Here is a 10,069-nt window from a genome sequence, read left to right as displayed (position 1 = left end):
AAACTAAAGAATATAGGAAACTGGTCAAGGGGGGTTGGAAGAAGTCATTTAAGTAGACGATATATTCCGGTGAGATGATAGATAATGTAATTTATCTCTTTTACATATAGTCTGACATCATGGCCACATATAAATTGGCAGTTTCCGTTTCAATTCAAATAGTGTCCCTATGCTATCTTTAACTATCTTTTTCATTTCTTTTTCTTTTTTCTATTTCCTTCTTTCTCTTCTTTAATTCTTCCTCCTCAGGGCCAAACAACTGTTACCTGTTTTAGGGGTATGAGATTGCCTTCATGATATACTTGATTTTTATAGCTCCAAGGTAACCATTTTAACTTAGTGCTTGGACCTGACTAAAGGATATCTCTTTAAAGTCTATAATTTCTTTCCTAGGGCTTCCCAAGTGGTGCAATGGTAAAGAACCTGCCAGCAATGAAGGAGGCACAAGAGATGTGGGTCTGATCCCTGGCTTGGGAAGATCCCCTGGAGTAGGAAATGGCAACTTGCTCCAGGATTCTTGCCTGGAAAACTCCGTGGGCAGAGCAGCACAATGGGCTACAGTCCACGGGGCTGCAAAGAGTCAGACCCGACTGAGCACACAATCTCTTTTCTAACATTTTAAATGTTCTTTAGTTAATACAGTGTGAATGAATCTCAGATCTTTCTGTAAGAGCAAGGTTTAGCAGAGAAAGACCTGCTGTACTCCAGCATCATCTCAAATTCTTGGACTGCTATTCACTTTGAGGTAAAAGCAGCCAAATATGAATAGGAATGTTGGTCATTCTCCAAATCAGGACGCACTTCTTTTCTTGAAAGACTGACTTTGACATGTGTGCGTGTGCGTGTGTGTGTGTGTGTCTGTGTGTGTGTGTGTCTGTGTGTGTTCATGTGCTCAGTCATATCTGACTCTTTGCAGTCCATGAACTGTATAGCCCACCGGGCTCCTCTGTCCATGGAATTTTCCAGGAAAAAATACTGGAGTGGGTTGCCATTTCCTACTCCAGGGGATCTTCCTGATCCAGGGATCAAACCAGCATCTCTTGAGTCTCCTGCATTGGCAGGCAGATTCTTTGCCACTGTGCCACCTAGGAAACTATGACAAGTCTGGGATAGACTAATTCATCTTGGCATTCTTGGAGAGTTTGCTGCTAAAAGTTGCTTAAAAATAATTGTATTGTAAATTCAATTTAAAATGTAAATTGTAAACAAAAGACAATTGTATTTTACAAACATGCAAAACTCAGTTTTTTCATAGAGTACAGCAGGGCATGAGAGCTTAAATTCCCCTCCTATGAGAGAGAATAAAAGGAGAGCAAGAGATAAAGGAAAGATGAATGCAGGAAAGGAAGAAAAACAGAGAAAGCGAGAGAGGGCCACGCTAGAGACATAGAGACAGCGGAGGCAGAACCGGGAGGTGGGGTGGGGCACAGGCAGGGGCACAGCTGGTTTGGGGGGGCGGTGGTGGGGTGAGTTATCAGAGCAGTGAGTGGATGAAGCACAGGATCTGGTTTTCTTGTTTCCAATAGCTGTGAATTCATGTCCTAAAACTTATATTCCCTACTTTATAAAAATATTCTGAAGCACTCCTGCCGCTTCTCTATCATTAGTAACACTGAATGATCATACAAGCTGATCTAAGTTGCATAATATTCCTTAGAAAGTTCTTTTATGCTTTGTTTCTTTTCTGCTTTTCTTAGTTGAATGAAGAATGCAAAAAAAAAAATCTGGAATCATTTTCCCTTACTTTTCTCTTTCCTGTTTAATAAGGCAAGTTACATTATTGACACAACCATAGGTTGCAAGCTATTAAGGTTTGAAAACTGTCAAAATGTATCCTTAAGTAATAGCCATAATGGCAGGAAATCTCTTTCTGTAACATTGCTACTACCCCAGATAATACAAACTGGGATAATTTGCATTTAGATATTTTGTTTTTTCTGGCCCCATTTGTACTAGTTCTGCTCAAGTATCAACCAAGAAATTATTTCTAGAACAAGGAGCAAGATATCATAGAAAGGGAGAAGAGAGGTATAAGGCAAGAGAGAGAGAGACAGATGAGGAAGAGAGGAAAAGAGAGAGATGATGGAAAATCAAGAAAAGCAAAAACTCAATTATTATTGTTATTGGTCTAACCTGTTCTGAAACAAGCACATCTGTTTTTTGCTAAGACTAAAGTCCATAAATAATTTCCCTGCGTCTCAATTGTCTCATTTGAAAAATTACGGGTCAAAATAGATGATATCAAAGCCCTGAAATCTCATTCAAATAAGTTTTATGTCTGGCTGCAAGTTTCTGCCATACTAGATTTTGTGTATCAACTATCCTTACAGAGATACAATTCTTAGCACATCCAATGACATGGTTGTACTTGACCACCAGATAAATTAGGCTTCTGGTTTAATTTTCCTTTGGCCCTTTGGGTGTTGTTGATGTGTGCTAAGATGTTCTTAAAGACTCTAATGAGCCCAGTTTAAATAAGTAAGTTGCTGCTGCTGCTACTGCTAAGTCACTTCAGTCATGTCCGACTCTGTGCGACCCCATAGATGGCAGCCCACCAGGCTCCCCAGTCCCTGGGATTCTCTAGGCAAGAACACTGGAGTGGGTTGCCATTTCCTTCTCCAATGCATGAAAGTGAAAAGTGAAAGTGAAGTCGCTCAGTCATGTCCGACTCTTAGAGACCTCATGGACTGCAGCCTACCAGACTCCTCCGTCCATGGGATTTTCCAGGCAAGAGTGCTGGAGTGGGGTGCCAGTGCCTTCTCCAGAGTAAGTTGCTATCGAAGTGTTAATAGGCAAAATGGTGTAGAGTTATTATTTGTTCATCCTATAGATTTAACCATGTCATTTCTATACAAACTGTATTTTAGAAAAATAAGTGCACCACATTTCCTTATTCTTCTGTCAATATCAGATCTCTACACGTAACAATCAGTAAATACCCCCAGGAAAGTGAAAGTGTGAGTCATTCAATCGTGTCTGACCAGACTCCTCTGTCCATGGAATTCTGCAGGCAAGAATACTGGAGTGAGTAGCCATTTCCTTCTCCAGGGGATCTTCCTGACCCAGGGATTGAACCTGGGGACTCCTGCATTGCAGGCAGATTTTTTTTTTTTACCATCTGAGCCACCAGGGAAGCCCCAAATATCCCAGGACATTATCCCAAAGCCATGAAGTGTCACTGATGCCCTTGTCATGTACTAGTCATCTTGGAGGTGTTCAGATGGCTTCAGTCTTAATAATAGCTTGGAACTGTATGCCATTCCCCTCTTAAGAAATGTGAATCTCACAGGAAATAGTTCCCATAATTCAGAAAGGCATCAACATGAATTTTGCTACAATTCTCTGTGGCCCATGTAGAAATAATGATGATGGAGCCTAGCAAGCTGCCTGATACCTAACAGACACTTTATTGCCAGGCACATTCATGACACTTACTGCAAATAGTCACAAATAGTTGTTGACAAGCAAATGAATAACTTTTTCATATCCTCCCTGAATTGTCTTGGAATGGCACCCCACTCCAGTACTCTTGCCTGGAAAATCCCATGGGCGGAGGAGCCTTGTAGGCTGCAGTCCATGGGGTCTCTAAGAGTCGAACACGACTGAGCGACTTCACTTTCACTTTTCACTTTCATGCATTGGAGAAGGAAATGGCAACCCACTCCAGTGTTCTTGCCTAGAGAATCCCTGGGATGGGGGAGCCTGGTGAGCTGCCGTCTATGGGGTCGCACAGAGTCGGACACGACTGACATGACTTAGCAGCAGCAGCAGCAGCAGTACATCTTGACATGTACAGACACTTCAAAAAATAGCAATTCTTATGTGAACTCTATTCTAAAGGCTACAGATTTCAATCAGAGTTTAACTCAGGTCAATTCAATCAGGAATTGGCCTTGGGTTTTATTTTATATTATGTTGCCCCGTCTGAAAGTTACTGCTGAAGGAAACAGATGTCTGTTTCCTTTACCATTTGATACAATTTCACTTTTTTGGAAGAAACTGCAGACTCATGAGAAAAGTTGAACACTTTTGTGGGGTTTGCTCCAGTGATACTATCCATCACTGAGGCTGGAATGGGACGGCTTTGTCAGAGAACATCATTAGCAGCCTCATCCAGCCCTCCGTATCTTGCTCCTCCACAGTGTTCAGCTGTTGCTCCCACCTGGCATCAGAAATGCAGCTCAAGGAAAGAAAAAGCAGAAGGGAAATAAAAACAAGAACAAGAAGCTGGGATTGAAGCCAGATGAGGTGAAATGAACATAGGGTCTGGGAGAAATAGAATCTCTGTTTGAATTTACCCATTGCCTCAACCTGTCTCTGAAAGTATCGGCCTCATCTGTCTTATCTCTCTTCTGCCTCTTGAAAGATTTCTAGGATGGAGGAAAACAGAGAAAAGAGAGATGATGTGATTGTTAAAGAAATATCAGGTAGGCCAACTGTTGAGGACAGAGAAACCCAACGAGCATCAGGAAGAGGTTTTGAAGAGGTGAAAATGCATCCTTCCCTGGAATAGACCTTGACAGCAATCCTGTAAATTTCCCCTTTGCTGAAAGAAGGGACCTTTGAGATAGAATTTCAGAATTTAAAGGGATGAAGAAATTCAAGAGCTCTCTGATCTCAAGCCTTATTATTTCAAAGCTTTAGGTGTCCAACATCCTCTAAGGTTTTTGTGACTCTAAAACTTCTATATTCACTTATTTATAATCAGATGGATTCTCATTGGAAAAAACCCTGATGATGGGAAAGTTTGAAGGCAGGAGGAGAAGGGGATGGCAGAGGATGAGATGGTTGGATGGCACCAACGACTTGATGGACATGAGTTTGAGCAAGTTTGGGGAGTTGGTGCTGGACAGGGAAGCCTGGAGTGCTGCATTCTATGGGGTCACAAAGAGTCGGACATGACTGAGCAACTGAACTGACTTCAAGTTTGCTGATTCCTGGGCTATAAAAAGGACAAAGAAGAAGTTAATTGCCTCATTTAATTATCACAGTTCTTAACACCTAGGGAAAATAAAGCATGCCATCAGTTAAGGAAATGCAATTACTTGAAATTGGTTAAGTATAGTTTCAGGCTGGGTGGTGTGTGGTGAACAATAGGAGTTGAGGTGATGTAGGGTGGCACAATTTACTGCCTCAAATTACATCTCTTTTGCATGACTATTTATTTAGGCTGATTATTTTTAAAGCCCCAAAGACACAGGACAAGCCTTAGAACTTTCCCTCCAACTACCTAAAAGAATGTAGGTGTAGAACCTGCCCCAGGAAAGAGCTATGACTGTATGTAGAGAGCTATAGTATGAACAAAGTGTGTAGACAGGGAAAGTGAAAGTGAAAGTTGTTTAGTTGTGTCCAGCTGTTTGCGACACCATGGACTGCATAGTCCATGAAATTCTCCAGGCCAGAATACTGGAGTGGGTAGCCTTTCTGTTCTCTGGGGGATCTTCCCATCCCAGGGACTGAATCCAGGTCTCTCACATTATGGGTGGATTCTTTACCAGCTGAGCCACAAGGGAAGCCCAAGAATACTGGAGGGGGTAGCCTATCCCTTCTCCAGCAGATCTTCCTGACCTAGGAATCAAACCAGGGTCTCCTGCATTGCAGGTGGATTCTTTACCAACTGAGCTATCAGCGAGGAAGAGAGGGAGGAACCTAGCAAAGCCTGTTTGCTGAAATTCATACCTATGTCTCATTGTCTCAGCCTGGCCCAACAAACTTTTGTTTTTCCATCTCCATGTGTATTGCCTTACAGCCCTTGAAGTCCCAACCCACTACTCTGTCAATGTTTTGTCTTTCATTGAACATGGATTTTAAGGTGAAGGTTTTGGCCATTTGGGGGCTTTCCTGGAGGCTCAAGCAACAAAGAAACTACTGCAATGCAAGAGACCTGGGTTCAGTCCCTGGGGTGGAAAGATCCCCTGGAGAAGGGAATGGCTACTCAGGTATTCTTGCCTGGCGAGTTCTGTGGACAGAGGGGCTTGGCAAGCTACAGTCCATGTAGTTGCAAAGAGTGGTACACAACTGAGTGACTAACACTTTCACTTTCTTTTGGCCAATTTGGAAAATAAATAAAACATACACACACACACAGAAACTTAGTTTGGTGACTTATGTAGTTTTCCTGGGTCTCTCCCATGTATACACATTGCTAAACTTTTGTTTAATTTTCTCCTATTAATCTGACTTAGGCCAATTTAATTCTTAAACCAGACAGAAGAAGCCAGAAGGGTAAAGGATAATTTCCTCCTCCTCCTCCATAGAAAGAAATGCAAATTACAGTTATTTTTAAACTATTTTATTTTAAAGCACTTAAACATAATGGCAAGAAAAGTGAGAGATTAGCTGGATAAAACTGAGTATAAATTTCCAAAAATTTATTGTAGCTACCTGCTTTGATTTGATCAAGTTGCTTCGATTTGTTGGATCATAGAGAAAGCAAGGGAATTCCAGAAAAACATGCTTCATTGACTATGCTAAAGCCTTTGACTGTGTGGATCACAACAATCTGTGGAAAGTTCTTAAAGTAATGAGAATACCAGACCACCTTACCTGTTCCCTGAGAAACCTGTATTTAAATCAAGAAGCAACAGTTAGTACCTTATATGGAACAATGGAGTGGTTCAAAATTGGGAAAGGATTACGTCAAGGCTGTATATTGTCATCCCACTTATTTAACTTACATGCAGTGCACATCATGCAAAATGCCGGGCTAGATGAATCACAGGCTGGAATCAGGATTGCAAGGAGAAATATCAACAAACTCAGATATGCAGATGATACCACTCTCATGGAAGAAAGTGAAAAGGAACTAAAGAACATCTTGAGGAAGGTGAAAGGGGAGAGTGGAAAAGCTTGCTTAAAACTCAGCGTACAAAAAACTAAGATCATGGCATCTGGTCTCATCACTTCATGGTAAATAAGGAACAAAGGGGACCCAGTGACAGGTTTTATTTTTTGGAGTTTCAAACTCACCGCTGACAGTGACTGCAGCTGTGAAACTAAGACCCTTACTCCTTAGAAGGAAAGCCATGACAAACTTAGGCAGTGTATTAAAAAGCAAAGACATCAGTTTGCAGACAAAGGTCCATATAATCAAAGCTATGGGTTTTCCAGTAGTCATGTACAGATATGAGAGTTGGACCATAAAGAAGGCTAAGAACAGAAGAATTGATGCTTTTGAATTGTGATGCTGAAGAAGACTCTTGAGAGTCACTTGCATAGCAAGGAGATCAAACTAGTCAGTTCTAAAGGAAATCAACCCTGAATATTCATTGGAAGGAATGATGCCAAAGCTAAAAAGCTCCAATACTTTGGCCACCTGATGCAAAGAGCTGACTCATTGGAAAAGACCCTGATGTGGGGATAGATTGAAAGCAAAATGAGAAGAGGGCAGCAGAGGATGAGATAGCTTCACCGACTCAATGAACATGAATTTGAGCAAACTCCAGGAGATAGTGAAGGACAGGGAAGCCTGGTGTTCTCCAGTCCATGGAGTTGCAAAAAGTCAGACACAACTTAGCAACTGAACAACAACAAAACCTGCTTTGATAGGAAAAACAGATCCTTATCTGCTATTTATTTCTCATCATAGATTAGTTGCTGTTTGTGTATCACACCTATACCATGCTTAGTTCATATGTACCAGTCATTCCTAATGATTTTGCTACAAAGACATTCTCATCTTTTCCAGTGCTTTCCTCAACACCAGTTCCTTACTTCCTATCCATCTTCAGGACTTCTCTTTGTGGATTTTTTTTCCCACTCTTTTGCATCTTGTCTAAGATTCTTAATTTTCAAACAGCTACATTCTATACAAACTCTGACTCTCTGATCGGTCTTGCCAATTTTTTTTTTCCTGAGCTTGTGAGTCAATATTTAAAATAGCTCATGAGTTGGACTGTAATAATAGAGTATTTCCCTCTCGAGAGAGGGTTGCTGTTTCCTAAAGTAGAAGATATACCTAACTCATAAACATCTGCTGCTGCTGCTGCTAAGTTGCTTCAGTTGTGTTCAACTCTGTGAGACCCCATAGACGGCAGCCCACCAGGCTCCCCTGTCCCTGGGATTCTCCAGGCAAGAACACTGGAGTGGGTTGCCATTTCCTTCTCCAATGCATGAAAGTGAAAAGTGAAAGGGAAGTCACTCAGTCGTGTCCGACTCTTAGTGACCCCACGGACTGCAGCCTACCAGGCTCCTCCCTTCATGGGATTTTCTAGGCAAGAATACTAGAGTGGGGTGCCATTGCCTTCTCCATAATAAACATCATTCAGCTCTAATTTACCAAAGCAAATCAGTTTACATTGAGGTTTATTTTCAAGAAGATTGTAATGAGCCTACCCTAAGGAACTTCCAGAACACAATGTTTAGCATAACTGTTGAATTTTCATGAGTGAAATGAAATCAGTATTTGAAATATATGGATTATGTAGATTTACAGGAAGGAAAAAACAAGATGCTTTGACCTGATTAGAAAAGGCTTCTCAAATGAGACAAGTTAGCATATCAACTGGAACTGTAAAACTGCATTGTAATCAAGTATAACTGTAAGTATGACAATATAACATAAGAATAGATAACCTCCCAGGACAAATAAAAAATGATGGGCACTATAGTTTATCAGAATAATTTAACTGATATTTAGTTCTTTCATTCCATTCATTCATTATTTTATTCATCCAACTTCCATTCTGCAATAAATTGAAGTGGCGTGTAAATCAACAGGGATTTTAGAGGAAAAGAATTTTTGGAGTTCAAAGCCCACTATTGCCGGGGTCCAGTGGGGTCCAGCCTCAGTGGATCCAGGGAATTTGAAGCAGGGATGGAGTCAGCATCCTAGGAATTAATTGCTTAATTAAAGATATGGAGGGAGATTAGAGAGAAATAGTGTAGTAGGAAAAAAAAGTGGAGAGAAAGATGCTGAATAACTTGGTTTACATGGAAAACCAATAAAAGTCCAAGACAAGGAATTTGCACCATCTACATAGGCCAGCGGCACCCACTTGAATATCGGAGGGTGCCCTGCCTTGGGCTCCCTCTCGCGTGGGTCTTAGAAGCCAGGGCAAGTAAGTATACATGGTGAGCCTCCACGCTCCAGATGGGAATTCAGCCAGAAAAGAAGAGAACAAGAAAAGACCACACGGGGAACCAGTCTTCCCAGTGAGTGGTCCAATTTCTTTATTTTCAGGTTTGCTTATATACCTTTTGTTACACATAGAGACAAATGGAAATTTTAAAGTCACGCTGGGCTCAGCAGTCCTGACGTTTATCAAAATCAGGTGCTTCATATAAATGTATACAAAAAGGTCATAGGGGTTTACATCATCTTCTGGCCAGGGGGCCTGCTAACATTTAATGATCCTTTCTTTCTGATAACAGTCAGTCAACCAGAAAACTTATTTTCCAGGGGTGATTTTTTCTTAAACCAGGTGCCACCCTCCAAAGGTACCAGATAAAGTTGCATTCCAATAGGGTGAGGGTGTAGTGGGTAATAATTAAGAAAGGAATTTACTTAGCCTAAGGTTTAACATGGTTAATCTTAAAGGTTAATACTTATTTCTCCTATATGCTAGTTATATATTCATTAACATGTATAAGGGCAGGGGATTTAGCAGCAAACATTAGCCCAATAAATGAAAAACCCTTCATCAACATGATTTTTATCTTTAGAAAAACCCAATGCTAACTAAGACTTTCAAAATACTCCAAACTCTCTGTGCTGTTTATGGTTGAGAGGTTGTAAACAATCATGTACGTAGTAGCAAGAGTGTGAATAATCCTGTCACACAAGCTAGTCTGCAAGTAGAGAGGTTTGACCTGAGACACCCTTGTCACACCCAGGAATTTTTATTAACTGGAGCTGCAAGTTAACTCCTTCTCTGAGAGAGGTGGTGGGGGACAGCCCCCCATAAAGTCAGAGGTGTAGGTGAAAGCATGAAGCAGTAAAGTAGGCAGACTCTGGTTTTGGGGGTAGATGCTCGGGAACAGGGGGTTTCCTGAGGCTTGATCCTGCCTTTGCATATGCCAAAGCCTCCTTCCTCATGACCTTTGCCACAGGCAGAGTTCCTCATGCTGG

This window comes from Ovis aries, chromosome 15 (genome assembly GCF_016772045.2).
Source record: "Ovis aries strain OAR_USU_Benz2616 breed Rambouillet chromosome 15, ARS-UI_Ramb_v3.0, whole genome shotgun sequence".
Classification (NCBI taxonomy): Eukaryota; Metazoa; Chordata; class Mammalia; order Artiodactyla; family Bovidae; genus Ovis; species Ovis aries.
This window is presented reverse-complemented; position numbering follows the sequence as displayed.